We start from the raw sequence: 22,262 nt of genomic DNA, 5'->3' as shown, positions 1-22,262 counted from the left end.
GTGGAAAAGGAAAGTCATATGACCAAACGTTATGTAATAATGCGACACATATTTGAATATATATACATGTATGTATGTATATACACAAAGAACAAGTCCCTTCAGTAAGTGAATATGTTAAAGCTTAATCACTAGATTAAAATGTGAAATAGAAAAGATTTGAAACCAATTAAACATTTTTCAAATGAGTAATGTGGATGCACTGAAGAGATAGCTCAGCCGCAACAGAACACATTGAGCTTGTAGAGCACTCCCATTTTGCTCTTAGGACGCATGTAGTGCAATTCAGAAACACCTATAAATCTAGGTCCAAGAAATTTGATGTCAACTGATGTCCATAGGTACCTGCACTTGCACTCATGGCCACAAACTGACACATGTGCACAAACACAATTATACAGTAAAGCATACTCAGTAGAATGCATTTTTATACATAAATATATATCTGTGTGCATACACATACATGTGTATCTATATAACAAATATAGTTAAAGAAAAAGAGGTTAATGCTAATAACTTGAGAAGGGCAGGAATATGTAAGGAGCTTGAGAGAAGATATCAGAAAGGGGCTGGATGGAGGAAAAAATGTGCAAAGAAAAAAAGTAAAATAAATCATAAAAAGTTAGAAAAAAATGAAACCATAAATCATTTTATATACCCTCTGAACATCATGGTGGGCATTAGAAAAAGATTAATGCCTTCATAAAAACATAAAAGCATCAACTAAATATTTACACAGAAAAAAGGTCAACTAAAATTAACATAAATATATAATATAAATGTATAATGCAATCTAATTTATCTTTGTATAAATATTCCTTTCATTATTTGTGCATGATCTTGTCTGTGAAACATTAGACACATATCTTTGCATGTATAACTTATATTCATCTTAGTAATATAACACTTTATATTTTGATTCTACACATGTATTGTGTGAGCTTTTGAAGTTAGATTGCAATAATGTGTTACTTTCACTTACCAATTTTAGAAAGTTCATAAAATGTCAGTTTGGTTTATAATATCAGAAACAAATTTTATTATATGAAGTTAAAGGATAATGAGTGCATCTAAAGATCAATTACCTTAGCATCTATAAATTTGTTTTTCATATGCACAGTTACAAATTTAAGAATTACAAAAAACAAATAAATCACAGTTTTATATTAAATATAGAAAATATTTTAAAATTTTTCCTGAAATATATTTCTTCAATATTTTAGTTTCCCCATTCTTTTTCTATTTCATTAAATAGATACAAGTGTTCCTTTTTAATGAAGCCCCCCCTTTGTGCAAATTACAATAAAACAACCCTAACAGCAGTTAAGTCATAATGAGCTGAAGTAACACATACATGATTCACCAGAGTCTCACATTATCACAGCACTAACTTCACTCCCAGAAGAAATTTCAATCAACAAACTGACATATTTAAAACTGTCATGAGTTGCTTAGTGTCATCAGTGTTAACATAATGGCTTACTCTCACAAATAACTTGCCAATAGAATGAAATTTGAAATTAATTGTAGAACTCATAAATTATTTTGGTATTAAACCATAGCTATGACAGATTAGTTTTATTAGCTAGCTTAAATAATTTATCCCTTTAACACAACTGTTAATGAAAAGCAAAAATACCTTGTTAGGTTCTAGACATTTAATCTTAATGAAACATCAGTATATATAAATTCATGGTGGATAGTTCAAGTGGAAGAAACTGCACTATATGATCAGTTTATTTTTTACCCATTTATATAACTTCTTGGAGCCTACATTGACTCTGAACAGACACCACGACCCTTCAACCCTTATAATGGAAAAACACTTAATTGGGGTGCCTTACATTTTCAGAGCTTTACCATCATGGTGTGTCATGGTGACATGTAGGCAGACATGGTGCTGGGAAAGGAGCTGAGAGGCCTTCATCTTGACCCTCAGAAAACAGGAAGTAGTTTGAGTGTCACAATGAGCAAACCTTGAGCAAAGAAGATATCAAATTCCACCTCCACAGTGATGATGTACTTCCTTCAACAAGAGCAGACATACTTCAACAAGGTAACAACTACTAATAGTGTCACTCAATATGAGGTTATGGGGCTACTTACATTCAAATTACCACCCCTACTGAAAATTCTATAGCACAACTCTTGTTCCTAAGGGTCAGGGTGTATTGAAGCAAAGATTATTAGAGCAAGAGCCATCTACCTAAAACAATCTACAGATTCAACACAATTCCCTTTAGAATTCGAACACAGTTCTTTACAGACCTTTAAAGGACATTATTCAGCTTCATATTTAATACAAAAGACTCAGGGTAGCTAAAACAACCCGGTGCTACAAAAAACTTCCTCTGGTATAATTACCTCCAATTTCAAGCTGTATTAAAGAGGTAAATTAAAAAAACTAAATTCCGCTGGTCAGTGGTGGTACACACCTTTAACGCTCTGAACTTGGGGGGTAGAGACTTGCAGATCTCTGAGTTCAAGGCAAGCTTGGTTTATGAGAGCTAGTTCCAGGACAGCCAGGTCTCTTACACAGAGAAACTCTGTCTCAAAAAAAAAAAAAAAAACCCACATACTATTGACGTAAAAACAGACACAATGATTAATGGAATTGAATCAAATGCTTAGACAAAAATCCACCCAAATATGAATACCTGATTTTGGTGGAAAAAAAAGAGAACTTCTACAAATTTTTCTCCTATAACTGGATATCTGCATGTAGGAGAATGCAAATGCGTCCATATTTATCACCCTGCATATAACTCAAACCCAGCTGGACCAAAGACCTTAAAATAAAACCAGACACACCGAACTTGATAGAAGATAAAGTAGAGGATATTCTTGAACACATTGGAACAGTTAGGTATATATTCAAAGAAAGCTCCATTCTACCACAAGAACACTTACCCAACTATATTCACTGCAGTTTTATTCATAATAGCCAGAAACTGGAAACTATCTATATGTCTTCAACCAAGAATAAAGAAAATGTGGTACATTTACACAGTGGATTTTTCTTGTCTATTTTAAAAATGACACCATGAAATTTTAAGGCAAGTAAGTGTAAATAGGGAAAATCATCTTGAGGGAGGCAACCCAGACACAGAAAGACAAACATGATATGTTACCCACTTAAGTGTATACTAGTTAATATTTTTAAAGATAATCACACTAGAATCCAGGCCGAGAGACTTAGTAACAAGGATGATTCTGTGAGGCAGGTGCATGGAGCTCTATGAGAAGGGGTTATAGAATAGATTATATGGGTATACTAGGAACAGGTGGGCATGGGATCGGGAGAGTTTAGGTAGAGAAAGAAGTTCCAGAGAGAGAGAGAGAGAGAGAGAGAGAGAGAGAGAGAGAGAGAGAGAGAGAGAGAGAGAGAGAGACAGAGAGAGAGACAGAGAGAGAGAGAGAGTGTTTAGGAAAGACAATTGGAATTTGGAGAAAATGACGAAACCTGGTTCAGTGGAACTTCCTGGAACCTATGAGATTGATTTTACGGACGACTTCAGTAACTGAGGTTTGAGAGCCTGAAGAGACCACTTTCTGTAATTAGGCTAGGCTCCCCCTTGTAGGACTGGGGCACAAATCCAGACACAAATCCTCACCTTAAAACCTATCCTGCCTATAGTATGTGCTGGGCAATGGTGATTCCGAGTTTGTGGAAGTGACCACCAAGAACTGATCTAACTTGATGTTCATGCCAAGAGAGGTAATCCATGCCCAATACTGCCTGGATTGCCAGTAATTGGAACCTAGATGCTAACAGTTCTAGAACAGAACCAAACAAAACCGGCCAAGAAGAAAATAGATTTCTAATAAGATTCTGCTGTACTCATAGATTGGTGCCTAGCTCAATTATTATCATAGGGGTTTCCTTCAACAGCTGATGGAAGCAGATACAGAGATCCACAACCAAATATTAGGTGTAGCTCAGGAAACCCCACAGAAGAGGGCAAAGACAATTGTAGAGCCAGAGAAGTCTAGGAAAAAAGGAGAACATGGCGCAGGGCTCCTCGGGAGTCACAGAAGAGGCATCTCAGCTAGGTTCTGCATATATTCTATGATTGTTATCTTTGTATTTTGGGGGACTCCTAACAATGGGTGTGAGCATATCTGTGAGTGTATTTGTGTTTGGTTTTATTGTGTATTGTGTCGTATTTAGTGCGTTCAGTTATTTTCCCAGGAAGATGTGTTCTTTTCTCAGGTACTAAAGGGGTAAGATGTTTGGGAGATGTGGAGAAGTGAGAGTAGTGAGTCTGGAAAGAGAAGATGGAAGGAGAACTAAGGGTAGTGGAGGAAGGACAATCTGTGATCAGGATGCACTGTATGAAAGAAGAATAAATATAATTTATTTAAAAACTCAGAATTAACAAACAACAATATGTAGTTACTATAATAAAATGAAAATATTAACTTGATAAACTCTAAACTCAGTGTGCTGAAAGTCAAATTTTTAAAAGGTGTACAGTTATTTTATAACAGAATTTTTATTTCACTAACTTTTGCAAAAAAAATACAGGATGTGTAAATCCACACGCACATACATATTCACCGTCACTACATAGGCATTACCTTTATGTACATATAAACATATTCACAGTAATATATATGCTTATATGACTATGTGGGCATGCACAGACCTGTAATATAATTCAGTTTTGTAACTCACTTCCCAAATATTCAATATCAGAATATAATGGTTGTCACATTTTTGTTTTATGAAAGACAAAGAAGTTATTAGGTCTGCAGAAGTTTAAAGAGTTGGGATTCACATCATCCTTGTATTAGATTGTGATACAACTAACATTCATCTGGATGAAGTCATTTAATGGATATGTAACAGATTATCTCCATGAGTAAAACAGTATGATTTTGAATGCTACTTCCATCTTCAAAACCATTTATTTGTAGTTTGGATAGAAAGGCAAGGCAAGGTCTCTATTGTGTTTGTGTTATATAAAAAATCACATGCCATGTGCCATGTAAGATGTTATCTATTTTAAAACTAAATTGATTTTATTTTGATATATGAATTCTCAAACTCCTACTTGTAATAACAATGCTTACCAAATCACAAATGTATTTTCCTCTTGCCAATAAAAAAGTCAAAATAGTGAATATAGTATCTCAGGAGTCATTTGTAAATAATACAGCAATAGCATTTCCAGGTCACACTTGGGAAAGGTGAATGCCTCATGGACCTAAATAATAAATTCCTCAGAAGGACTTTAAAGGCTTAAGTTGTAATCTTTCATTCTCATCTACTGTGTGCTCAGCAACACAACTCAATAACACTGACAAACCTAATTTTCTAAAAAGCTTGAGGCTCTTTGTTGATACGACAATAACAAGACAATTTGCCAGGGGAAACCTGAGTGCAGCGACTCCTCGATCATAGAAACAAGGCAGAAGACAAAATGGGGAGTATCTGCTGCACCTTTTTTCCTTAATAGTGTTTTTACTGAGGGTAAATATAACTTAAGATCTTTTATTGACTCACCAGCCCTTGTATTAAAATGAAGACATTGATTTCAGTCAAACATTGAAGTAATTAAAGGGAAGTTGAATTGCATGGAGGTGACTGAATCACAACATTAAAGAAAATGTAGATGAGTTTTAAGTTATAATGAATATTATGAAGTGGAAATTTCAGGTTACATCTGAAATCATTTAAAGGTGGCCTAAGGTCATGTACCGGTGTCACGGTTTGAAATATAACGGGAAATAAATTGTCTTTAGAAACTATAAGAATAATTCTTTATAATATGATTGTGGTAGAAAAGTTAATGTAATTTTATAGAGGGTCCAAATTTTGTTATAGATGAATATTGTATTATAATAATTATTTTGGTTGCAACATAGACCCACAGAGTATATACCTATCATATTACCTTCTAAGGAATATTTATACATTGTATTAGATAACTAGTCAATTGAAAATATTGTTTTTAAGGTCCATTTTAATGTTCAATGACTTTGAAAAGAGGCATTAAATTGCAGTTAAAACATTTCTGCCATAAGGTATGTTTAACAGTCAATTAAAAAGCTAATAAAACTTTTAATTTAGGAAAGATAATATTTTCTTGCAGGTTAAATTATAACAAATTTTTCTTGAAAATGTGCTTTGCTTTTTTTTTTCTTTTTCAAGACAGGGTTACTCTGTAGCATTGGAGCCTGTCCTGGAACTAGCTCTTGTAAACCAGGCTGGCCTCAAACTCACAGAGATCTGCCTGCCTCTGCCTCCCAGGTGCTGGGATTAAAGACATGCACTACCAACACCCGGCTGCTTTTTTTTCTTCTTGAAGCAATGGAATTGTATAAATATTTATTAAAATAGTAGAACACATTGAAGAAGTGCTAAACTAACACCATGTGGGAATCAGAGTGCCCTTGAAAACAAAATAGAAATACTTAATGAAGGACTGAGAAATGTATTTTATATGTATTTGCAGTGAAAGAGCTGAAGCTGTATTATTATCAAAATTGTTAATACAGGAAATGAATAAATGGAGACCATTTCCAATGGTGATAAACATTTTGAAGAAATAAAGATATCTGATGCTATAGGTGGGTGTGATTTGTGAATGAAGTGAAGACTCAAGGTTTAATGGCATTGGCTCTTCCTACAGAGGATGTGCATTTAATTTCCAGCAGCTGAATGGCCATTCACATCTCTGCTACTCCGGTTAAAGGAAATATGATGTTGTCTTCTTGCCTTCATGGGTAGCAGGCATACACAGGATACCAAGTCAAACATGACAGACACAAGTTCATACTCATTTTATAATTAAATTAGCAATTATTAAAAGCAATTAAAAGGAGATTAATGAGCCCGAGTCTATTCTAAGACACAAAACAAGATCCTGTCCTATACAAACAAATACATAAACAAATTAAAGCTAAACTTAAATTCCATCTCACGTGAAGTGATGAGAAAATATAAAGTTGCAAGAAATGTGAGCCATATTGATATCTAGAAAAGAATATTTAGACAGAAGTTTTGTAATTTGAGATTTTTGAAATTTTGAAGAGAGTTACTTTTATTTGTTTCACATATGTTTTACAACCATATTTCTTTAAGGAGAAGAAATCAATATGCATCATTTTACATTTTAGGTACATGACACAATTTTTTTCTGAATTTTGAATAAGTTATTTATTAGTATCTAAAAAGAACACTTTAGAAAATAAAAGGTCAATTCTTCAATTAATAGGTCATTAATTACATTAAATTTATATTCACCAATATTTCTATTATCTTTTTGAAAACCTTTATAAAATTCTACTTATTAATTTAACAATATCATAAAAGATATAGTTAATACTTAATGTTGCAGTCATTCACACATATTCTATACTTACTTCCTCATGAATGCTCGACAAATAATTTAACTGGGTTGGTTCTTAACCCACATTTTATTATATATTAGATCACTTTTTCTTGTAGAGATTATAGAGAATTTAAAGATGCTATTATATTTCATATAAAGCTGTTTTCTCACCACCATACATTAATCAATAGCATCTTGTAAATACTTTATATTTTAATGAAATAAATTTAACTAGTAGTCAATTGATATCCTAATTTATCCTAAATAACCTATCTAATTTACATACTTAAAGCTTATTTTGTGGAAGCCATACACAGTTATAAAGTGAAATGTAGCTCGATTAATAAAAACCCAGACAGATATTGGGGTTCAACCTGAAGGTCAGAAAAGCAAAACAGCCAGCCACGGGTTATTACCTCTACTTCAGTCCGAAATGGAGAATCTGCCTCCTGAATCCTCAGAATGAGACTGTCTGAGAGCTGTCTCATCCCACCTTGTGTTTCTCTCTAGAGCTGGGATTAAAGATATGTATCACTACTGCCCAATTTCTATGGCAGACCAGCGTGGCTACTGGGTTAAAGGTGTGTGTCACTTCTGCATGGACTGTAAGGCTGAACAGTGAGGCTGATTTGCCCTCTGATCTTCAGGCAAGCTTCATCTGTTAGAATTAAAGTGAAATATCACTACAATAGGACAAAGCAAAGAAAAATATTACTGCTCTAGCTCTTAATTATTAAAGAAGACAATTCTGATATGAGATTCATTATATCATCCTAATACTATTGTGCAAGGTATAGTCTGCCTATCTTTCCAACATTCCACTTTTAAGGTCAAAAGAATAACTCAATCCTGGAATAATTTACAATATAGAAAACTTGATAAATAACTTTAGACAAAATACATTTTGTGAGCAAGTGTCATAAAATGTATTTTCTTTAATCCTGTCATTATGATTATTCATTTTCACACATCAATCCACACATTTCACAATTGGTGAAAAGTGATAAACAGAGACAACTTCTTTTGTAAGAAAAAAAGTTTTGACAACCAAAGGCTTCAAATCAGGACTGAAAAATATTATCCATTATGAATATATTGTATAGTACAACTCTAGGTCATTTACAAGATATAAGATGGGCCACAACCACAAACTATCATGTTTAGTATGGCTTCCACTCACTCTTTACTTGGCATCAGATTTTTTCACATTTTCAAGTAAAATCAATGAGTTTGTATAGATCTCAATTCCTCACACTTGTAGATGCTGACATTACAAGTTAAAGAAGCATCAAATAACATGTACATTGAAGATCATACAGAAACCTTAAATGAGATACATATCAAAGAGATTCTACAATACAAAATATGGTTTCCCTCTACATGAACCTATGACTATTATGTATAAATAATGATTGCAAAATTATAAGCAATTATGTGTATAAATTCCATAAGTTTTATGAGCTTTGTTTGATTCTTTATCCCAAAGAACACCATGTATTTTAAAAATTTTATTTTTCTCAAGTGTGATTTTGTCTTGTTAAATTTTGGACTGATTTGCTATTTCCTGAAATGAGTTATTCCCATCAACTGTAATTTCTTTGTGTGATATGATATTTTCTAGTCCCTTAGGTAACACACTATCTAGAAGTATGAGAGAATGTTTTGAAACTTGTAGACCAACTAAGAGATTTAGGGGATGTGAACAGGAGAACAAAATGACTCTCCGCTATGCTCACTGCCCAGTATGCATGCCCTGTATAGTCACAGAGGGACCTATTAGCAGAAATACAGCCTTCCTTGGAGTTTCAGCTAGTGTCCAGTAGTTAGTTAGGATGCCTAAAAGCAATAAAGTTATTTATCTTTTTAACCGTATTTTGTTCCTGTGGTGTCTAATGTTAGCATTTTTCATGGCAACTACACATGCTTTTCTTTTACTTATTAGTAAAATGATCTGCTGCAGGCTATGTAGACTGTTCATCACACTTGAAGTTTTCCTTTGTGGGTGATATGGATTCATGTTTATATGGGGAATACCTTAGAGTATGTTTGTGGATCATAGTCCCCTGTCCCTGAACCACAATACAAAGTATTCAGTGTTCGGATATACAACCACAAATGAAAAAATACCATCAATATTAACAAAAAAGCTCTGTTTCTATGGCCTTAAGTTTCTTTCTTCCTCAAAAGATATTTAAGAAATCTATACCTATAATTTACTCTGATCAGTAATTAATTTCCATGCCAAAGACTCAAGCAAATGTGTTATATTTGATATGTTCTCCACCATTCCCAGGTTTCACTGATCAAATTTTGACCATCTTCATTTTTATAAAGCTCCTAAGAAAAAAATAGCATACTATCCCATTGAATCGACATAAATCTGTGTAATACTCAGACCACACTAGAATGTTAAAGAATTATATTTTTATAAGAATACAAACAGATCCATATTTATCACCTTGAACAAAACTTGAGTCCAAGATATAGATAGATAGATAGATAGATTGATAGATAGATAGATAGATAGATAGATAGATAGATAGATAGATAGATAGATAGACAGAGATAGATAGATGTAGGTAAAAATCTCTTTTCAAAAACCTGTAGCCATCAAAATCATTGTAAGCAATTTTACCTTATTACATTATCACATCAGTGCCTAGAAGATGGTTCAACAGTTAATAGCACTTAATATTTCTACAGAAAACCCAGATTTGGTGTCTAAGCACTCATGTGGCTCACAAATTGACCTTCAAGTTCCATGTTATCTAAATCCTTCATATGTTCTCCTCTGGCCTACGTATGTCTGTATATATATATACATACACACACACATTTTCTACATATATAAAATATGCATATATGAATAATTGTATTGTGACAAGCACATGTGAGCCAGGATGTGGATTGTGATATATATATATATATATATATATATATATATATATATATATATATATATATTCCAGTGTTAAAAAGAAATTTTAATAACAAAGAGTAGCCCCTTACTCTTTTTCTTCTTTTAATGGAAATAAAGAATTTTATTTGGGTCAGGGTGTAGGATAATCACGTGAGTGAATGCAAGGGGAATAAGCATTGTCCTGCATGTAATATTACATTTGTGAAACAATCACTTGACTTTTGCTCATATATTAAATGTTTATAAAATTTTATTGCTAGGATTCACATAACATAAAAATTTCACTATTAAATGGTAGCATGACTGCTCTATTAGTTGTTACAGACAATGTATAGCATATAATACATGTAATATTATTATTATATTACTCAGTGTCACCTTTTTCTTATTTTAAGAAAACAGTCTGTAGTTCCATCAAACAACTAGAAGTTTGAAGGTAAGAAAAAATGCACAGTTCATGTTAAGTCAAGTGATGGTTCTTCTTGGTTTTCACAGCTCTCTCTCTTAACCTTATTTTGTTCCTAAAATCACCATGCTGATATATTTTCTTTTTTTTCTGCTTTTCAAGAGGGTTTTAAAGATAGGAAGACTGGGATTGAGAAAAGTAAACATAGGCAAAGGAAGGGAAAAAATACTAACCTCTGGGACATCCAATTATTTTCACTGTGTGATAACCTTTGCAATCATGTATAGACCATTTAAAACAATGTTTTATATTGCACAGTGCAAAATAAGTGCTTTTAATTTTTTTCAGTTTTATGAAGCAGTGAAAATAAAGAGAACATATGGCCTCTAATAAAGTTTATTTTTCAAATTCTTCAGAATAAACTGCCCCTGGGAAATGTTTTCCGCTTTGTAATAACTTCATTTTTCTTTTTACTGAATCTTCTACTGTAGATGAAATTTTATTGTATGCTACTTTATCCTAAATAATTTATAATTTGCCACAAGGATTTATATGAAATAGGAACAAATACTATTCTTTATACTTTTTTTACTGCACACCAGTGCAAGTTTTGTTCAGTGAGAAAACCTAGCCACTTTAAAAATACAAGTGTGCATACTGTCTACAAATCTACATATCTGATTACCATACAGCAACAACTAGAGCATTAGATATGAAATTTCAAAATGAAAGCAAGACGCCCACTAGTATAATCCCACTTTTAGATATTTTGAAGAAATTAATGTTTCAAAATACATTAAAATTACAAAATATATGTTTGTGACTGGATATAAGATAATTGAGACACACATTGGCAATATATATTTTCTACATGTTAACTGAGGTAGCTTTATATGTTTTTAGATATGTAACTTTTTTCAATTGTTGCCATTTAAAGTTTTCAGTAATCTGTAGAAATTCCAGGATTATTGCCTTTTGAGAGTAGTCTTATTTTAGATCTTTCAATATATTTGTCATTTCTGTCTTTCGTCTATGTTTACCCTTACAATCTTCCTACTCAAGATGATGTTAAATTCTGAGTTCTCTCTCTCTCTCTCTCTCTCTCTCTCTCTCTCTCTCTTTTCCTCTCCCTCTCTTTCTCTCTCTCTGTCCATGTCACTCTCCCTCCTCTATTCATCTCTCTATACTGAACACTACCATAGTATATGAGGCCCACTAAGTCTACTAAAACAGAAAAAAAAATATTTTAATATATCTTCAAAGTATTTCTTTGCAATCTTTGATAGTTCCTTTTGATAGATATTTTAGACTAAGTATATGTGTCAGTAACTGAACTTCCAAAACCCAGGACAATAAGAAAATAATACAGACTGCAGGCAACATCCAAGGTCTCATAGATTCACTAACTCCATATGTTATAACATAAATCTTAAATGTACTAAGTCCCCAGAAGAAAAATGGCATTTGCTAAATGTGCTCCAAATGAAGAAGCTCCTGAACCTAGTAGAACAGTCATCGATTTCAGTGGCTCTTAAAGAAGCAATGAGAAAAGTGATGCTAGTTAACTCAAAAAATTCATTGTAATGTCAAATAAGATAACTAAAAATCTTCAGTAAAATTTCCACTGAAAATAAATTACTTGTGTGTTTAAAAGATTAAATAATTGAGATTTATTTTTGTCAAGAATTCTAATAAAATTGGTGATCACAAAATCATGTGTGTTAATGCTATATTTGAAAGCTGATGTCACCGTATACTAATGGGTTAATAGAAGAGAATTATCTAGAAGTTGTGTCTCTATCTCATGAATTGCCACGTTTGTAGATATACAACAATTTACATGGTCGTTGTAAGGATTAAGTGATGTAAGCAATGATTGTTGCAATATAATTCTAATTCATAGCTTAGGTGTGTGTGTACATGGTGTTGAAACATTTTTTAAAACCTCACTAATGTTAGCACATATATAAATTATAACTTTATGTAGCTAAGCATTTGAGGATGATACTGAGAATATATGATTTTATTTGTCTCTGAAAACATTTAGAACACAGGAATTTTCAAAGATTTTTCTTTGCATTGTTTATATTTTGGTAGATACTTAGAACATTAATGGTATATATTTTATATAATTTTTCTGTCATAGATTTATTTTCTGTGCATTGTGCAACAGTAGATCCCTTATTTTAAATTGCAAAATTTTCTTTTGTTGAAAAACTATAGTTAATTTAGTTGAATCAAATTCATATTTTTTTAAACATTTCTACTCACTGTTTCAGACACAAGTCTCAAAAATCTTCATCTTCTGATAGGAGAAAATTTTCTCCTATGCCTTTTGTAGAAACATTAGTTTTCACTTTTCTTTATAGTTGGATCCAATATAGTGATTGGACTTAGTATGGGTTATGCTTTGATAATGAAGGTCTATGTTATTTTTCTTGAGTCTATTTGGCAAAAGGATTTTCTTTTCCAATGAAGTTTTCTAAAGTTTTCAAAAATATAAATTGTTTTAAAAAATCCACGTGTCATATTCGAGGAAGTTGTGTTTCGTATATTTGATGGTGAACCGGCATGTACATATGCACCAGAAATATCTCTTTGTATTTATTTTTTTATTGTCCATTAGTAGGGATAGATTCTATACACTGTGTGATTAATCTTAAGTTATCCTTTTAGGCCTCCTTTCACTTTCAATTTGATTAAAAGATTCATTGAGTTAACTATTACAGTCTTGATCTTGAAATTCAACTGCTTTAGACTTTTTGTAGCTAAACTTTGAGACCATATTTTCCTGTGTCTCTTAAGAATTTACAAAACAAATTAAAATAAGACCAAATATTGCTATACAAAGTTAAATGTTAAAATTTTGTTTAAATTATAAAATTTGGTGATAAGAAATTAATAGTTTAGTCATAGTGAATATCCTATGTTAAAAGTTATAAAATTTATTAAAATGAGAGAAAATTCTAATGACTCATTGTTTTTCCTGTGTCTTACATCCATTTTATATGAAAATCATCTGAAAATTTTGGAAGAACAATAGCAAGAGAACTATACAATATAGAAAATAGTGAAGAAATTCTAATTTCATTGTTTTTCTTCAGAATTATTTTTCTCTTAAATATTTATCTCTTATTGGTAGAGAAACTTACAACATAGATTTTTAAAGTAAAAATTGTGATTTTAGATGAAGCATTCCGAACAGAATCCACTGTTAAAAAGATACAAGTTAAACTTTTTGGCATTTTAGGAGACGCTGTTATTAATATGTGTTTCTAGTTGCCTAGAGTCTTAATGTGAAAACAAGTTTTCACATGGCAATGTCTATTCATACTTACTAGTTCTTAACAGAATGCAAGTAAGGATGGTAGAAGTTCTTATTCCTTGATGAAATTGTCTGTGATCAAAAATCAATAAGAATGTTAATAGTGTCTTGACATTGTACAAGCAATAACATCCCCATGACAAAATTCTATTGAAATAAAAAAAGTCATTTTGAGCTCATGGATATCGTTGTGTCCTGTGAAATACTTCAGAGTCAAATTCACAACCTCAATCCATATGCTGCACAGCATCTGTGCCAAATCCAGCTTGTAAAGTAATTAATGAGCATATGTCTTCACCAAATTAAATTTAAATATTTAAATAAAATAATTAATTATATATTAAATATTTTCTATGTACTGTGCTTTGAAGTACTGCAGATGATTATTTTTAATACACCATCATTTCAAGTTTTAAAATGGTTGTTACTTTCTGCTTTAGTATATTTCAGTCATTTTGGTAAATATCAGTATTGGAACAGAAATATTTCTTTGACATAAATTTATTTGTTCACATTACTGCATTAGAATAAAAACTTGACAAACCTCCTTCTGAACATCTATAAAAGTAAAAAACCTAGTAAACAAAGAATTTGCTTAAGTCTCCATAACAATAAGTAGAGCACTATTTTCTGATTGCAGGTAAAAGTAACCTGAAATATCACTAAAATGTTAACAACTTGCCCAATAAGAGGAAGATTCTCTTCCCTTTTATAATAATAATGTTGTTAATATTTGAGATCTTTTAGGTTTATAGTATGTACAAAGCCCTTTACATCAGTTGGCTCAGAGATATCCAATGACAGTAAATAAATGGTGCAAAGAAGAGGCAGAGTAAAAACTGTTTATTCTATCACCGAACCCATATTGGCATCTAAATTTTATAGATCAATCATTCATCCTTTTCTCTTGATTAGAGTAGAAATTATTATACTTTATAAGCTACTTGGAAAGTTTACATTTAATTTAGAAATATAGAAACCAAGTCATTTTGGGGGTCAAATTAGAAGATTTCAGAGTTTTGGTGGAGAAAATCCCTTTATATTTGATGTGATATGTATCTACAACTGTAGAAAATTATAAGAAAGTATAAATTTGGCTGAGCAGTGGTGGTGCATGCCTTTAATCCCAGCACTCAGGAGGCAGAGGCAGGTGGATATCTGTGAGTTCAAGGTCAGCCTGGTGTACAACAGTTATTTTTAGGACAGGCTCTAAAGCTACAAAGAAACCCTGTCTCTTTGAAAGAAAGAAAGCTTTAAATTAGACTAGTGCAAATGTCTTACGTGTATTCATTCATTATCCTAACTTCCTATCTTCAGTTTAATAATCTTACTTGATTGCTTTTTCTTTATTTCCATTTTCAGTAAAAATTTTAATCAAATTAAAATGATACTGCACAGATACATACAACAATCTTTTTCAAATAGTAAATATTTTAACTGCATATTCTTGTTTAGAAGAAACAGTAGATAGTGAAATAATACTAAGTGAATGTAAAGACAACTAATTTTGGCTATTTTTTGATAATTTAAGTTACCCTTCAAGTGCTATGTGATTTAATATTCATTCATAGCATGCAGATGTAAGAAAGTGAGAGATCACTGATGAATAAGACAATTCAGTCATGTGGATAGCATCCAGAAAATAATGGAATGGTAGGGCTTAGTAACTGCTGCTTGCTTTGTGAGACTACATGCCATGTACAGTCTCTTCTTCTGTCTTTTACAGACCTTCTGCATTTACAGTAAGGTACTCACAGAAGGGACAACCATAGCTTGGATTTAGAGATTCCACAGTGATGAAATCACCTGATTAAGTTGTTATAGCAACAGAAAATGACTGCTAATGAATTGTCTTACGTTCTTTAGGTATAATTTTTGATTCAAATTCTGAGTCCATAGATATGAAATAAATATTTGATTGTTATACATATAATTGATTATAAAATTGAATTTTAACATGTCTTCCCCTTAACCAAATTTCTGGTTCTTAATAACTCTAGCAATTTCAAGATGACATTGCATTTAAAATAGAGAAGTGAGATTTTAATTAATAGAAGATAATTTTGGGGAAAGAAGGGTAGAGGTATAGTATAAGAGACAAGTTCATCTGAAATTGGAAAGCAGCTCTCTACTGGGAATATGGTCTGCTCATGCACTCCCATGAGATCCACTCACCCTTCTAGTACCAAAGTGCAACAGCAGAGTAGAGTAAGGTCAAAGATGGTATACTGGCTGTTATAAAGGGCTCCAGCAATGTAGGCTTGCTTCTTGTGGCACATATGACTTTTGCCATAGGCTGACTCTGATCATAGAGTTTGACTCATGTTGGAAAGTTTGTCTATATTTTTAACATCTCTGGACTTCATGGAGTTCCCACTGGAATTTTAACTTCCTGCTCACAATTTCATGCCTCAACTCTCTTAAGCTGTTTTTAGTGTTTCGGCTCTTGCAGTGCACTGCTGGACTGCTGAAGCTTTCCTTTAAAACTCTAATAGAAGCCTATGTTATACCAAAACTCTTGCATTCTGCTTGACCAAAAAAAAAAAAAAAGCTTCCTATTGTTGGTTGATTTAACTCTTTTGACTCTTTCAGGGGGACTGCTTCCCAGCTCATAAATAAATAACATGGAGGTTTATTTTTATTTATGAATGCTCAGTTTTAGATTGACTTATTTCTTTTCTGCCTCCTTAAAAAATGCCATCTATCATTTGCCTCTGGGCTCATTCCTTTCTCTATTTCTATATATCTTTTCTTTCCTTCTTTTTCTATATCTGGCTGTGTGATTGGGTTGTTGTCCCTCCTTTTATCACTCCTTGATCTTTTCCTCCCAGATTTCTCCTCCCATTTATTCTCTCTGACTGTCATCTCCACCAATCCTTTCTCTTGTCTTGTTATTGGCCATTTGGCTCTTTGTTAGACAAATCAGGTATAGTAGAAAGATCGCTTGTTGGTTTCCAGATAGCTTGGCCTGAAAAGGTAGAAGAAAGTGAGGCAGAAGACTAAACTGAATGCTGGAAGAAGGGTGGAGTCAGGGAGAAACCATGGGGCCACCAGAGAAAGACACCAGAATTTTTATAAGTAAGCCACTGTCACATGACAAGATACAGATTAATGGAAATGGGTTAAATTAATATAAGAGTTAGGCAATAAGAAGTTGGAGATAAAGAGCTAAACAGTCATTTAATTAATACAGTTTCTGTGTGGTTATTTCAGTTTTGAGCAGCCAGGACAAACAAGCAGCTTCTCCATCAACAACATTTGGCACCCATATGGCCAACTAAAATCCATTTAGAACTTGAAAGAGCCTGAAAAGACATTCTAGACATTGAAAAACAAATTTAGCCATGTTTTACTTTTTAAATGGGCTTTGCTTGGGGTGGCATGCCATGACTCCTTTAAGAGAGGTCCAACTGATTCAGTGGTGGCAGCGGTGTGGTTTCAAAAGTAGATTCCCGGCTTTGGGCCATGCTGCTAGCACAAACTCTGACTCCTACAGGAAAATGAGCATTTGGATGGGGTTTGTGAGCACCTTGTTCTGGCTTGCTTGGTGGCACCTTGGACTGGCTGTGTGCTTGGAAGTGGGATGATGTGTGTAGCTCAGAGGCACAAGTGGTAAACCATGCTGGACTGGGCAGGGCAAGCAGAAAGTATCATACATACCCTAGTAATGGTGCAGCTTAAGTTTCAAGAAGAACTTAGCATTTTAAGAAGCATTTCTGGAAAGTAAATAATTACAGATATACAATAAAAAACAAATTCAGATGAGTCATAGTGTTACATAAATGTATGTAGGCTTGAAAGTGAGAAGAAAAAGAGTATAGACAGTCATAAAATAAAGTTAATGCTTTAAAAAATGGGTAACGTCTTTAAAGAGACAGAGTACAGACAAACAGTAGTCATTGATTAAAAGGAGTAAAGAAAAATAAGCCACACAAAAATGGAAAATCCACAGAGTCTGAATTATGTATATTATTTTGTTATCTTTAATTGTTTTGACTGTGAATGAGTTAAGTATAGAAAGACATTTCTTTGTATGAGTTGCTAATCTAAAACAACATGTATATTATAAAGGTATCATGACTTCCAAATTTGGGTATAAGGATATGTTGCTTTGGAAAAGAGGTTCTTCTCTTTTTTCCACAGAGGATGAAAACATGTGGATTGCTTTCAGACTGGTGTGGCTTGATGGAACAAGACCTCCTGAAAGTTGCCATAAACACCCCCAAACTTTACAATCAAAACAATCATCAGGAAGAAGTATGGAAAAAACTACACCCATATTTCCAAATGTTGTCTATAAATGTTTGTTTACATTTAAAAAGAGATATAGATATGAGTAATTTGCATTGATATGGATCTTGATTTATTGATAAAAAATTAAGGTTAATTTTTTGTTATATGTATATTTCTGCTCTTGACTAAGGTATCATGTTTGTGTAGCTCATGAAAAATATAATGCATAATTTAAAAATATAGGTTAATAGATAATTGTCAAGCTTGTAGACATTTTAGATAGATTTCCTAGATATATAGAGATATATTTCAGTTAGATAGGTATTCTTCAAACTTTCAGAGACCTTTAGAATATGGCATTTAAAATGTTTAGGAACTTAAGTCTTTTCATGACAGTGAGACACATCTGTTCCTGGTAGCACCAAGCTACTTCAAGATGATGATGGACATTGAAGAAAGTCCTTAAAGAGTTGGTTAGCCATTTGGGAAAGAAACTGCTTTTGTTTGGACTGCTTGACTAGATATGCAAGACCCACAGAAAAATGACTGCTGAACTTTCTTAAAGGTGAGACTGTCCTTCGGGGTTCCTGCTTCATGGAAGAGACTGCCAGAGATTCTGTAGGACACAGAAGAAAGTGACTGACAAGCTGCCAATATAGGAAGAATAGTCTTAGAAATTTCCTGCTCCATGGAAAAGTTGTCAGATACTATGGGCCTGTAGGGTGAAGATGGATGCCCCAAGGGTAGAGAAGAACTTTGGGTGACTTTCAGGTAGCAAGATGTCTCTGACACTTCTTGAGTTTTGGAAGTTGCTTACAATGTAATTTCTGTTTACTTAGGTAATAGTATATCTTTCTGGAGCTTTTGATGAAGTGGAAGAATTTACAGTTATAGTTTTCCTTAATTATGATAAAAGATAAAGAAGATATAATTATAATTCTCATTGGACAGCTGTTTTGTTATATATAGTTTTACTATGTTAAAGTTGAAACCTTCCTTTTTGTTTAAACAGAAAAGGGGAAATGGTCTGGGAGGTTCTTCTGTGTATGAGTTGTTTTTATTGGTTAATGAATATAGACTTGCTTTGAGCATATGGCAGAAAAAAACAGATATTGGAGGGGAAAAAAGGCTGTATGCTGGAAGAAAGAAGGGTGGAGTAAGAAAATTCCATGGTGCCACAGGAGATAGATGCAGGGAACTTTATCCAGTAAGCCATAGCCACATGACACTATATAGATTAATAGAAATAGATTAAATCAATATGAGAGTTAGCCCATAAGAAGCTAGAGCTAACTGGCCAAGCAGTGATTTAATTAACACAGTTTCTGTGTGATAATTTCAGGACTAAGTGGCTGGGAGTCAACAAGCGGCTCTCTCCTCTTACAACAATCAGGTATTTTATTTAGACAGGCACAATAACACTGCTTCACAGAGTTAAACAAATGCAGCATAAAAGAATGTAGCACATCTTTGCATCATTAAACAAATGAAATCTATCAGAATTACACCCGACTTCTCAATGGAAACCATGAAAGCTAGAAGGTCTTGGATAGATGTGCTGCAGAAACTAAGAGACCAAGTATGAAAGCCCAGACTACTATATCCAGCAAAGCTTGCATTCACAATTGGTAGAGAAAACAGGATATTCCAGGACAAAAACAGATTTAAACAAAACCAGCCTTACAGAAAATACTAGAGAGTAAATCACAAACCAAGGAAGCCAAAAAAAAACCCATAATAACACAAGCATCTGACAACCCTCCACCAGCACAACTCAAAGAAAGGAAAGACACAAACACTATCACCAGGAAAAATAACCGGAATCAACAACCACTGGTTATTAATATTGCTTAATATCAATGGACTCAACTCACCTATAAAAAGGCACAGGTTAAGAGAATGGATACAAAATCAGGATCCAACATTCTGCTGCCTACAAGAAACACACCTCAAACACAAAGACAGACACCTACTCAGAGTAAAGGGTTGGGAAAAGGCTTTCCAATCAAATGGACCAAAGAAATGAGCAGGTGTGGCTATACTAATATCTAACAAAATAGATTTCAAACTAAAATCAATCAGAAGAGATGGAGATGGATACTTTATACTCATATCAGGAACAATTCATCAGGAGGAAGTCTCAATCCTGAATATCTATGCACGTAATATAAAAGCACCCACATATGTAAAAGAAACATTACTAGAACTCAGAACATACATCAAACCCCACACTCTAATAGTGGGTGACTTCAACACTCCTCTCTCACCAATGGACAGGTCAACCAGACAGAAACTTAATAGAGAAATAAGAGAACTAGCAGATGCAATGAACCAAATGGACCTAACAGACATCTATAGAACATTCCACCCAAACAGAAAAGAATATACCTTCTTCTCAGCATCTTATGGAACCTTCTCAAAAATTGATCACATAATTGGTAACAAGGTAAACATTCATAGATATAAAGAAATTGTAGTAATCACCTGTGTACTATCAGATCACCATGGAATAAAGTTAGAATTCAACAATTCTAACCCCAGAAAGCATACAATCTCATGGAAATGGAACAGTCAACTACTGAACTATCCCTGGGACAAGGAAGAAATAAAGAGAGAAATTAAAGTCTTCCTTGAATTCAATGAAAATAAAGAAACAACATACCCAAACCTATGGGACACTATGAAAGCAGTGCTAAGAGGAAAGTTCATAGCACTAAGTGCCAACGTAAAGGAAACGGAGAAAGCACACATTAGTGACTTAACAGCACACCTGAAATCTCTAGAAAAAAGAGAAGCAGACTCACGCAGGAGGAGTAGAAGACTGGAAATAATCAAACTGAGGGCTGAAATCAACAAAATTGAAACACAGAAAACAATCCAAAGAATCAATGAAACAAAAGGCTGATTCTTGGAGAAAATCATCAAAATTGACAAATCCCTATTCAAAGTAATCAAATGGCAGAGAGAGAATACGCAATTTAACAAGATTAGAAATGAAAAGGGGGACATAACCACAGACACAGAGAAAATTGAGAAAATCATTAGTTCTTGCTACAAAAGCCTGTATGCCACAGAATTGGAAAATGTGGAAGAAATTTACACTTTTTTTAGATAAATACCATATACCAAAATTAAGTCAAGACCAGGTGAACAGTTCAAATAGACCTGTGAGTCACAAGGAAATAGAAGCTGTCATCAGAAACCTACCTACCAAAAAAGCCACGGCCCAGATGGTTTCAATGCAGAATTCTATCAGAACTTCCAAATAGAGTTAATGCCTATACTCCTTAATGTGTTTCACAAAATAGAAACAGAAGACTTATTGCCTAACTCTTTTTATGAAGCTACAGTCACCCTGATACCAAAACCACACAAAGACTTAACCAAGAAAGAGAATTACAGACCAATCTCACTCTTGAATATCGATGTAAAAATTCTCAATAAAATACTGGCAAACAGAATTCAAGAACACATCCAAAAAATTATACATTATGATCAAGTAGACTTCATCCCAGAGAGGCACGGCTGGTTCAACATATGAAAATCTATCAATGTAATCCATCATATAAATAAACTGAAGGAAAAAAAACCATATGATCATTTCATTAGATTCTGCAAAAGCATTTGACAAAATTCAACACCCTTTTATGATAAAGGTCTTGGAGTGATTAGGGATACAAGGGTCCTTCCTAAATATAATAAAAGCAATATACAACAAGCCGACAGCTAACATTAAATTAAATGGAGAGAAATTCAAAACCATCCCACTAAAATCAGGAAAAAACGAGGCTGTCCACACTCTCCATACCTCTTCAATATAGTGCTTGAAGTTCTAGCAATAGCAATAAGAAGCATAAAGAGATCAAGGGGATTTGAATTGGAAAGGATGAAGTTAAACTTTCATTATTTGCAGATGATATGATAGTATACATAAGTGACCCCAAAAACTCAACCAGAGAACTACTACAGCTGGTAAACACCTTTAATATTGTGGCAGGATACAAGATCAACTCCAAAAAATCAGTTGCCCTCATATAC

This window comes from Myodes glareolus, chromosome 8, assembly GCF_982192425.1.
Source record: "Myodes glareolus chromosome 8, mMyoGla1.1, whole genome shotgun sequence".
NCBI lineage: Eukaryota > Metazoa > Chordata > Mammalia > Rodentia > Cricetidae > Myodes > Myodes glareolus.
This window is presented reverse-complemented; position numbering follows the sequence as displayed.